Source organism: Mandrillus leucophaeus, unplaced genomic scaffold (genome assembly GCF_000951045.1).
Source record: "Mandrillus leucophaeus isolate KB7577 unplaced genomic scaffold, Mleu.le_1.0 Scaffold235, whole genome shotgun sequence".
Taxonomy (NCBI): domain Eukaryota; kingdom Metazoa; phylum Chordata; class Mammalia; order Primates; family Cercopithecidae; genus Mandrillus; species Mandrillus leucophaeus.
The window spans coordinates 1,916,587-1,929,091 of NW_012102421.1; the positions used below are offsets into that span (position 1 = coordinate 1,916,587).

A 12,505-nucleotide genomic window follows, 5' to 3' on the forward strand; every position below is an offset into this window, starting at 1 on the left:
CTATGTCTTGGCTGGGAAAGGGTTAAAGAAAGGGAGCCTGATTCCAGCCAGTCAGGGACTGAACATCCAATGAGGATTTATTTAGATGATGTAATGCTTGAATCCTGATACCCTTTTGAAAAGAGCTTGTGGTTGAAGTTTCTATAAACCAGACTGAACTGGAATTTCCTCCCATTCCAAGAGTCTTCTCTGCCTTCTGCACCATTTTCTTAGTAGTGTTGTACATTTTCTTTCCTAATGTTTGACAAAAAGCACATTTGTAACTATGATTTGCATTGGGATCCTTTAAATGATGCTATTCTGTGGTTCTTCGTAGGCCTCTTTAATCCTTACTTAGTAATGACACAGGACTAACTGCTTAATAGAAAATTCTCTAAGACACCATCTCATCTCTGCCACCTTACTGACTAAATACTGGCTCTTTCCATTTATGTGCTTTCCACAGATCTCCAGAGTTGGGAGGCACATGACAAATGAAGACAGAGACCAACACTTTCAGCTACATAGCAAGACGGAAAGTTCCTGAGGGCTGTGTGTCAGCTATGGTTGCATTATCCTCTTTTCCACTAGGACGCTGTTGACAATCAAATAAGTAGAACAGTTCCAGGTGACAGCAAGTCTGGTGAACTCAGGAAACCCATCAAGAAAGCTCTGAAATTCTGTTCACTCTCTAAGAACCTTCACAACTATCAGTCACTGACCTAGGGACATACAGTAGTACATATGAAAAGACAAGGGTAATGTGCTCGGGGCTTTGTTTTAAGCCACCTTTTAAACTTAAATCCTGGAGCTATCAAAAGACTTAAGTTCATGAAATGGTAGGAAAGTTGAAGATTCTTGGAGCATAGCAGAAATTGGCACATCTTACAACTTAGCTGAGAAATAATGACCTTATAAGGACTATTTTTAGACTTAAAGAAATCTTTTTCTTAAAGAATTAATTCATCATTTACTACCCCGTAAAATCAAACCTCAAAATCTTGTGGTTAACCAATAATCTCTTCCAACTTGTTCCATTTGGAATAAACTAAAAAATAGCCATTAGTTTTCAAAAATAAATGTATGCCAAACATCATAGCAATAAATGGGCTAATGTATGTAAACACCTTTTAGAAACAAAAAAAACTATAAAAATGGAAGACGCTGCTATTTTTAAGATGGCTGGCTCCCATCATCATTATCGTCCACCTGCAGCATATTCTCCAAGAGGACAGGAACTACCTCCTTATTGTATCTCTAAGCATTAGCAAAGTGCCTAGAACATTATAAATACTTGATAGAGATTTGATAAATTGAATTTAAATTTGTATTCACAAATATTTAGTAAGCATCTAGTATAGAAAGCACAGTGCTAATAGGTGATGGCAAAAAGAAGTACAAAGACAAGTTTCTACCTTCTTTAGGAGAGGACTCAGGGTAATTAATCTCTAAGAGCTTGTCAGCCCAAATCACAGGGATCATTGTTGAAACCACAGATGCCTTCTGAATTGGGCTAGATAGTGTTAATAAGTGCAAGCAGGCTACTAATTTTAAGACAATAGGGTATCATACGGATAGTAGAAAACTAGAGTGCAATCCTTGCTTAAAATTATAGTTATTCAACTTCAAATATTTTGTAATCACTGAACTAACACAAGTAGTTTTTTCAAATTTCTAGTAGATTATTGAACCAGGAAGAGGAATGAAGTTCTGATACAAGCAACAACATGAATAAACCTTGAAAACGTTATGCTAAGTGAAATAAACCAGACAGAAGAGAACTAATATTGTATGATTCCACTTAAAATATCTAGAATAGGCAAATGCATAGAGAGAAAAAGTAGATTAGAGATTACCAGGGGTTAGAGGGAGGAGGTTGTGCTTAATGGTTCCAGAGTTTCTGTTCGGGGTGATGCAAAAGTTTTGGAAATAGACGATGGTGATGATTGCACAACATTGTAAATGTAATTAATGTCACTTAATCATACACTTAAAAATTGTTAAAATTACAAATGTTATGGTATGTATATTTTACTAAAATATATTTTTTTTAAATTCTGGCAGATTCTATGCAACCTCACTGCCCAGTTGGTACTTTTGATTCCTAGCACAAGGCTTTGTCCAATAATTATTTGCCAGACACAGTTGACCCTCCCTATCTATGAGTTCCACACAGGGGATACACCCAAACTCAGATAAAAAATATTTGGGAAATAAAAAATAACATTACAACAATAAAAATAATACAAATAAAAAATACAATATAGCAACTATTTACATAGCATTTCCATTGTATTAGGTATTACAAGTAATCTAGAGATGATTTAAAGTATCCAGGAGGAGGTACACAAATTGTTTTTTTTTTTTTTTTGAGACAGAGTCTCACTGTGTTGCCCAGACTGGAGTGCAGGGGCGCAATCTCCACTCACTGCAAGCTCCGCCTCCCAGGTTCATGCCATTCTCCTGCCTCAGCCTCCCGAGTACCTGAGACTATAGGCGCCTGCCACCACTCCCAGCTAATTTTTTAATTTTTAGTGAAGATGGGGTTTCACTGTGTTAGCCAGGATGGTCTCTATCTCCTCACCTCGTGATCCCACCACCTCGGCCTCCCAAAGTGCTGGGATTATAGGAGTGAGCCACCATGCCCGGCTGGTAGTACATAAATCTTAAGTCATTTTGTACAAAGGACTTGAGCATCCTGAGGATTTTGGTATCCACGGGCATCCTGGAATCAATTCATCAGGGAGTAACTGTAAATAAAAAGTTTTCCCCACCCCCATGACATCACAGAGTTTAGTGGGAATAACACAATATGTTGATTCACACAGCTATTGTCTGGCTATTTACTAGCTATGTAACCCTGGGTAAATTACCTGATCTCCCCATACCTCAGCTTCCCTGTCAGTAACATGGGGATAATAATGAGACTTGCTTCCTAGGATTATAGTCGAGATTGTATGAGATAATGCTTGTAAAGCTCTTTTCACCGTGGCAGGCTTATTACTATTATTAGCCTGTTATTAACATTAGAAGACTAATAAGAATTAGTTGTTATTATTATTAGGAAAACTAGAAAAATAATGAGTTGCATTTTGCTCCTAACATAATGATTTATTTATGTGACGATGGTTTTCTTAGAAAGTACAGACACATCAGCTGGGCGTGGTGGCTCACACCTGTAATCTCAGCACTTTGGGAAGCCAAGGCAGGCAGATTACCTGAAGTCAGGAGTTTGAGACCAGCCTGGCCAACATGGTGAAACCCCATCTCTACTAAAAATTACAAAAATTAGCCGCGCACGGTGGCAGGCACCTGCAATCCCAGCTACTCGGGAGGCTGAGGCCGGAGAATCACTTGAACCAGGGAGGCAGAGGTTGCAGTGAGCTGAGAACTTGCCATTGCACTCCAGTCTGGGTGACAGAGTGAGACTCCGTCTCAAAGAAAAAAAAAAAAAGAAAAGAAACTACAGACACATTAAGGTAGAGTTCACAATGATGTTTTTGAATAACCAATCCAAAGACATTACTGACCTACTGAAAATCCTGTAATGACTTCCTGTCATTTTAAGAAGTTCCAAATCCTATAGCACAGGCCTGTCTTCACCTTTTCAACCTTGCAGTGATCACTGTGGCCTCCCCATCATCCATTCTGCACTTCCTAGCAGCCCTGATTTCTGTTTTGTAATCTCTGTGATTCCAGGGACGCTGACTCTTCCCGAGGCTCCTGAGATAGACCATCTGGCCCAGGCCAGGCTAAGCAGGCCATTCCTGCCTCCTCAACACAGTGCATGGTTCAAGACAGGGCATGTGACCTCCACTGCTCCAATCAGGGTGACTCTCAGGCCTCGTACTAGGAATACCGTAACAAGTTTCTTTCTCTTCTGGTTAGTATGGAAGGCAGGTATGAAAGCTGGAGCTGCTGCAGTTACTTAGCTACCTTAGAAGACACAAGTCAGTATGTGGGGGAGATAGGGCCAAGAAAACTAGAGAGCAATAAAGAGCTTTTGCTAAAGTTATGAGTAGAGCCAAGCTACCTCTGAAGCGTTCTGTTTATTGAGCCAATAAATTCCTTTATGTTTGCAACCAAAAAGTCTTAACTGGTTTTTTTTTAAGTCTCATCCTGCTGCATGGTTCTCCACCTTGCATTTCAGCCACACTAATCTGATTTCTATTTTAGAACATTACTAAGCTCCTTCTGATGAAGCATTCTCACCAATGCACTCTCTCTTCTTGCATTGTTTGTTTGCCACCCTCCCTCCTGCCATTTCCCTACTCCACTTGCCTTGATTAATTCTTGTTCATCCTTAATAAATAGTTCAGCTCAAACATCATTTCTCCAAGAAGGCCTTCACAGATCACTTAATGTAGATCAAGTTCTCCTAAACACCCATAACAATCTGAACTTTTGCATAAGATTTATCACCATGGTAATCAGATAACTGTCTGATCAGTTGACTTATGTCTGTCTTCCATGCTTGACCATCTTGTTCACTGTGGCATTTTTTTTTTTTTTGAGACGGAGTTTCTCTCTTGTTGCCCAGGCTGGAGTGCAGTAACATGATATTCGTTCACTGCACCCTCCACCTCCTAGGTTTGAACAATTCTTCTGCCTCAACCTCCGAGTAGCTGGGATTACAGGTGCCCACCACCATGTCCAACAATTTTTGTATTTTTAGTGGAGACAGGGTTTCACCATGTTGGCCAGGCTGGTCTTGAACTCCTGACCTCAAGTGATCTGCCCGCCTTGGCCTCCCAAACTGCTGGGATTACAGGCGTGAGCCACTGTACCCGGCCTCACTGCTGCTTTATCCCTAACACAGAGGCTTGTTCATAAAAACAACATTAGATAAATATTATGTTAACAAATGACTACCTTTTAGTCCTCAAGACTAATTCTTAAGTCTTCAGGAAAAGCAAAAACATTTTATAAGCAAACCAATAGCCAAGAAAAGAGGAGTTAAGATAAGAACAAGCTGCCGATTCCTGGCTATGGATGAAAAACTACATTCAACAAATCCTGGTTGGGCACCCATTCTGTACAAAACAGGGACTACAGTATAGAAGACATCAGCCCTGCCCACCAGGAGCTCTTTACTGGCCTTTAATTAGCTGGGCATAGAGAATGCTGCTGCTGTCAGATTCCAAGTCTTTTCTATTACTCATTGCTTTGGTGCTTACTTCAAGCAGGGTCAAACCTACATTTAGCCTTTAAAAAAAAATTTGGCTTTGCCTGTGTCCTAAATAGCAGAAAAACACATGCTCTTAAGTCCTCCTTTCTTACAATTTCTTTTGAATCTGCCTTTAATCTCTAATGCTTAGAGACAAAGAGAAGAGCGTTAGTTGCCTTCAAGCCTACCCTCCCCAGACGGACAAAAGCATGTTGTAACAACCCACTGTCCACATGCAAGTCCTCCTCCATCACCATCCAGCAGTAGGAGGTGGCGAGGACTTAGGACTAAGGCAGGATTCTGGGCGGAAAGTCGGGAGGATCCAGAAGTCAGAATCCATTTTCGTTCCAAACCATACAGAATAGTGATGGCTCTGGTGTCCGAGAATAGAGCCAGGCATGGAATCACACAGACTCTCATTCAAACCTGGGTTTTACCATGTAAAAGTACCTCACCTCTTAGAGGAGACGAGATAAAATATGTGGAACACTTTGCACAAGTCTGGCACACAGACAGCACTCGCACATTTTTAGTGCTCTCATTATTGGTGAATCCTTTGGGAGAAAAGATAACAGATTAGAGTGTAGACTTCTTTCCCTCAGCTTTTATTTTGAGTTCAGGCTGCTTTATTCAGTGATGACCTGTATTGACTTCATAAGCAGATACTTCCTTGGAGATTTTAGCTATATTTTCCCCCTGGGCCCACTTTATGCTGAAACAGTAGCACGGACCGTGAGACAGTTTAATGCCATTGCCTTACCTCCTGATAACAGCGTGGTTGACATGTCAGCCCTCCATGTCAAAATATTATGACAATCATAATAAGTAAAATAAATTAAAAACACTTATTGATTTTAAGTGTTATCATTTCCTTCTACTATCAATGACATATGATGTCAAATGTGATATATTTGAAGTATATTTTAAGCAAGATAATTAATGAATTGGATTTTGGAGTTGATTATTTAACATACTTTATGCAATTTGATGAAAAATCCCCATATGTAGACACAAATCAACAGAAGCTCCTGGCCATGAATATTGTAATATACAATCCCAATGATACCCTTCCCACCAAGGCATCGTGCCCATACACATGAGCTGAGAGAAGAGAGAGAAGTACGTTGTTGACCTTGCTCACACCATTCTGGTAGAAATCAACAGTCAACCCAGCATTCATACAGAACTTAGGAGAATTGGAGTAGCGGTAATTTGCTCTTCATTTTATCCCAACCCCATCAAGATCTGCCTTCTCTGGACTGAAGGTTTCCTAGGCAAGGATAGAGATTGGGCTGGGGCAGAGGGACACCCAACCAACCACCACCTTCTGGACTCCGTCGGGGGTGACATCACGTTTCCATGAGGGAAGGCTTTAATAAAGACAAAATCCAAGTACTACAGAAGATGAAAAGCCCCATGCTATTCTGCACTGGAGAGTGAAGCTTTTAGTACAACAATGTGGTTAAAAAGAAGGAGGAGAAAGGGAAGCAGAGGCGTCAATTACAATTAGAGATTTCCTGACAGGGCCTATGCTAAACGAGTTATAGAGGCAATTACCCTAAAAATTTTGAAGCGGCCATTTGCTCAGTAACCTACACCGACCTGACACCCAAGCAGAGATTGCTATAAGCAGGGAATTTATGGTGTTAGAATGCTGCTTTAGCATAAATTACCTCAGGGAACAGATTTAAACCAGTTGCATTTTTAAAAATTATGCAACAGCAACAACAACAAAATGAGTTTATGCAAACTCAATACCAATTGCAGAATGGGGCCCTCTAAGTCTTTATCTTCAAAGATGCTGCGTTCCTTCTCGCCTGTTTGTTTTCTCTCTCCGGATGAAGATTCACAGCATTAATACATAATAACTGTATCTCACTCCATTACAGGTAGTTCAAGGCCGCTCCCCATAAACTATATGCACGGCTTTGTGTCTTCATCTTTAAAACTACCAAGTATCTTGGTCGCAGACATATGTTAGGTTTAATGCATCCCCTGCCATAAAAGTGTTGCTTAAGACTAATGAACAAACAAATGTTTGTTTAAACCTCTTTGTGAAAATCAAACAAGCTTTCAACAGCTATTCATGTATTTATTGTCAGATGTGAATCATCACTTAGGTGCTTTGCCCTGAACTATTACCAGTTAATGCTCATAGTTTCAGGGTACTAATTCACTTGCTATGGGTTTCGTTTTTTGTTGTGTTGTTTTTCACCACCCCCACCCCCCTGCCCCCGCGCCTTCTTCCTTTCTGTCAGTACCATCTCCAGAAAGGCACTGTATGAAAAGTTCCATATTGTTTCCGGCAGAACTCACACATTTGTGCCTAGCATAGCGATGCTGTTGTTCGCAGAAGGGACACAGCCTTCAGGGACTCTCCTGACAGTGCTATATTTCGCCTGCACCCCTCTGGCTTGGCTTCTGCACTGAGACCCTCCTAAGCAAGTGAGCACAAGCAAGACACTCTCCCTGCCTCTGCCCCCACCCCTCCTCACAAAGTAGCTGTTTTTTCAGACTCAGCAGCACCTGAAAAGCTCCCACAAGATTTAGCCATTATATTAAATAACAGGTTTTAGAAGCTGGGAACTGTTATTCTAGTGTTGCTGGGTGTCATTAAGGTTGCACGTCTATGCTTGTTTAATTTTTCTTCTGCCATTAAGCAAACTAAATGCTCGGAGGTTTTTTTCTGTCTCAGTGGGGTCCACCCAGAATAGAAAAGAGAATAAGTGTTCCAGGGTTGTGTAACTGGGTTTTTTTTGCTGCTTTCATTATGAGGAAGGAATTAAAAATCCCTCCTAGTCAGTACTTAAAATATCAAAGTCATTGTTTAATGCCTTTGAGTCACTGTACAACTAATTCAATTGCACAGTGTAGCGCCGTTTCACGGTGTGTGAAACACAGATAGTACATAGAAGTGATTGCAAAGTTGAATAAACACCAAATTAGTTTTAAAAGTCTGCAACTTCCCGGTGAAGTCTTTCAAACTGAACGGCACTATTGTCTGACAAAGTCGATGGTCACCAAGAGGTTGCATTACCTTCTGCTTGTGCTAATGTGAGAGAGCGTCCCCTGACACCGTGGCACCTGGAGGAGAAGGCCGTCTTCGGGGAGGCCTGTGTGCTGACAACTCCACATAACCAGCCTGCTTGTCACTCAGGGAGACATGGCCACACAACACAGCCTGGAGTGGACAAGGAAGAGGGGTGGTGTAAGTGAAAAAAAGGCCATGGTTAAACGAGAGACTCCAGGACAAGTTTTAAAGCAGTTTGATATGGATGAAACATTGTAATTTGATAATTAAAAAGGTAAAGTTAAGCCCCATGCTGTGTGGCTTCCTGGCTGTGACACTATTTTCAACTCATTTAACATTTCCCAGCCTCAGTCTCCTTATCTTTTTCCCCTTTTGGTCAATAACAGTTATTGACTAACTATTATGTATTTTCTAGGCCCTGTTCTAAGTGCTGCAGGGCTGGGGCCACAGTATCAAACAAAGCAAGTGAGTCAGTGTCCTCAGTGAAGTTTACTGTATATTATAAACAATCACAGAATTCAAAGACAATCATAGAACCAACACTTTTTGATGGCTTAGGATGTGCTAGGTACTGTGCTAAGGACAAGAGATATAGCCAGACACAAACCTGTCCCCATCCTCAATCATTACTCATTCACCCAACAAATATTTTTGAGTACCTACCCTGCACCAGGCACTAGGGATATAACAGATAAAAATTAAGTCTCTGGCTTCATGAAGCTTTCATTCTGATGGAGGGAGACAGGCAATAAGCAAATAAATGGCTTATTCTCCCACTCCTTCAAGTCTTCACTCAAATGTTCCTTTTCAATGAGACTATATGACCACTTTTTAAAATTTCGACTACCATGCTGCATTCATTTATTTTCATCTTGCTAAGATAGTTAATGTGTGTTAATTTGACTGAACCACAAGGTGCCCAGATACTTGGTCAAACATTGTGCTGGGTGTGTCTGTGAGCGTGGTTTTAGATGAGACTAACATTTGAATCAGTAGACTGAATAAAGCTTATTTCTTTCCCTAGTAGATGATCCTCATCCAATCACTTAAAGGCCTGAATAGAACCAAAAGCCTGACCTGCCCATGAGTAAGAGAGAGCTGCTTCTGCATGATTGCTTCAGCTGAAATATCAGCCTTTTCCTGCCTTTGGAATTCAACTGCAACACTGGCTCTTCTTGGACCTCAAGCCTGCCGGCTTTTGAACTGTAACCACACCATCATCTCTCCTGGTTCTCAGGTCTTTGGACTCAAATCAGAAACACATCTACATCTCCAACTTGCCAACTGTGATCTTGAGACTTCTCAGCCTCCATAATCACATGAGTCAACTGTTGATTCTGTTTCTCTGGAGAACCCTAATTCATCATTCTACATCTTTCTTCTGTTACACATATTGCTTCCCAGCATATTAAATAATTTATCAATTATATTTTTGGTTTATTATTTATTTCTCCTACTGGAATGTAAGTTTCACAGAGATCTTGTTCATTGCTAGATCTCAAGTCTGGCATCTAGTAGGCATTCAGTAAAATAGCTGTTGAAAGATGAAAAAATATATGTAATCTGCCAAGTGGAGGTAGGTACTGTGAAGAAGAATAAAACCAAATAAATGAACTTGAGGGGAACAACGGCACTTCTTTTTATAGAAGGTAGTCAGGCCCTGGTGGGACAATGGGCATTACTACTGGAATATGTTGTTTATCTTCCAAACTAGGATATCTTTCTTAATCCTGAGATCCTTGTAGATTCACATGGAGTTATAAAAAATAATGCAGAGAAATCTCATGTACCCTCTACCCAGTTTCCTTGAACAGTACCATCTTGCAAAACAATAGTCCAACATCATAATCAAGATATACCTATTGATACAATGTACAAATCTTATTTGGACTTTCCCAACTTAACTTGTACTCTTTTGTGTGTGTGTTTAGTTTTATGCAATTTTTCACATGTTTAGGTTCAGGTATCCACCACCACAGTGGAGATACTAAACAGTTCCTTCACTACAAGGATCTCTCATGTTGCCTTTTATAACCACATCCACCTCTGCATCCTTTACCGTTACCCTTTTCCAGTCTTGGGCAACCACTAATCTGTCCTCCATTTCTATACTTTTGCAAACTTACGATACTTTTGAAAGCAAAGGGGATACTATTAATAATTATGGCAGGACAACTGGTTAATGAGCACTGTCCGTGATGAAACACATGTGGCCATCTCTTTATTATAGAACAATCATGATATAGTTTGACTCTGTGTCCCCACCCAAATCTCATCTTGAATTATAATCCCCACATGTCAGGGGAGGCGTCTAGTGGGAGGTGACTGAATCTTGGGGGTGGACTCCCTCCTCACTGTTCTCGTGATAGTAGGTATACTTTTTTTATATACAAGACACACCAATGAGTACTTTTTATTTAATCACAAGATATGGTTGTTTGGAAGTGTGTGGCACTTCCCCCTCCACTCTCTGTCTTTCTCTCCTGCCACCATATAAGAAGTGCCTTGCTTCCCCTTCCGCTATAATTGTAAGTTAACTGAGGCCTCCTAGCCAGGTAGAACTGTGAGTCAATTCAACCTCTTTTCTTTATAAATTACCCAGTCTCAGGTAGTTCCTTATACCAGTGTGAAAATGAATTAATACAAATCATAACAACTACATCTAACAGTCGTGGAATGTGTTCAGCATGCCAGGCACTGCACTGATCTTTGTTCACATTATTAATTTTAAAACTCAAAAAAAAAGCATGAGGCCAATACTGTTATCGTTCACATTTTACAGAGGAAGAAACAGAGGCACCGAGGCATTAAAACACCTGTCTAGGGTCACAGGGTGTACAGCTTTCGGAGCCAGGAATCACAACTAGGTCTGTCTTGTTCTAAAGCTTGCCTTTTGTAACTCCTGCACATTAAACAAATAATTACAACTAATTTATTAAATAATTACAAGTGAGCAAAGTGTTTTGAAGAAGAAGTACAAAGGGCTACTGAAGCATAAAATGGGAATTGGAAAAATACCTACCTCACCCAGAATTATTGTAAGAATTAAAAAGTACTCATTGGTGCACTTCATATATCAAAAAGAACTTTAAAAATGTTCAGCATTGTCGCCCTTTATACCAGGAGAGATAGTCTTATATGGACATTCATCAGCTTGAATTTCCAAAATGTTAAGCGCCATCTCCTTAACAGTGCAATAGCTTTCTGTATATACTTTGGAATACTGAGATAGAATAATGAAATTTAAACTTTTTAAAATCTACAGTTTCTGACTGTAACCCTGACATCATAAACTGTATAGTAGAGCTCGCCCTACAGAAGAAATTGTCTGTGACTTCCCCCAGATGTGAGGATCCACCACTGAGGGAAGGAGTCTTACAGATTCAGAATCAAGTGGGATGTCCTGGAAGAAAAACAAACAACTAAAAGCCCCACTGGGTGGAGTGAAATGGATCAGGAGCAATTATGTTCAATTTTACCTTAAGTTTTCTCAAAAGGAAGAGCATTAAGAATCAGCCACCTTAGTACATACTTAAAGGTATATATTACATTTAAGAAAACCCTTGTTATCTTAATGTGGCACTGAGAAAATACTATCGAGTACAGCACTTGGACTAAGTTAGAACATTAAATACACAGGATCTCTTGATAGAATTATCCTCAGACTTTCCAGTTCTAATCTTCCAGATTTACTAAGATCTGATCCTGTGCCTGCTGATGGAACGTCAGAGGAATGGGATCCTGTAGGTGAAGATCGTCAGCTTATAAAATCCTGTTGCCATCAGTGGGGGTGGCAGGGAAAGGATGAAGATTAGTTAAGGGGCCAGTGGACTCACCATTTAAATGAATCATGAACTTGAAGCCAAAAGACTCAGTTTCTGTCCCAGCTCTCTCAAGCAAAGCCCCCAAGTCCCAGTTTCCTCATCTATAAAAAAGAATAAAAATATTTAATGGACAAAGTTGTGTGGGAATCAAATGAGATAAAGTATGCTCTGTATATAACCTAAAGTCTTGGATAAATAAAGGCATTCTTTTCTTCTGAGAAATTGACGAAAAAGATGCCCTGACCAAGAAAGACAGGAGAAAAGATTTTTTTAACGAAGGATAAAATGATGAAATCCCCCAGGTATTCTTAAAGAAAGCCCTTACCCACGAGCCGTAGGCAGATGTCCGGTCCTAAGGTCCATTTTGGAGTAGCCCAGCACTCAGCCTGGAAGATTGGACACTGAGAAATATGTGTATCCCATTTTTCTAACTAGCAGCATTTTGATCCTGTCTTATTATCCATACCCAGGCTAGCACACATGATTTTTTCTGCTTGCACTTCA

At 40.2% G+C, this 12,505-nt stretch overlaps 1 long non-coding RNA gene across 1 annotated transcript; it reads left to right on the top strand.

Moving 5' to 3' along the window:
- The first annotated feature begins 11,550 nt into the window (after positions 1-11,550).
- On the top strand, positions 11,551-12,132 carry LOC105541175. The gene is made up of 2 exons (XR_001006305.1): positions 11,551-11,715; positions 11,865-12,132. It is a non-coding gene; the product is annotated as an uncharacterized LOC105541175 (long non-coding RNA).
- Positions 12,133-12,505: the final 373 nt, after the last annotated feature.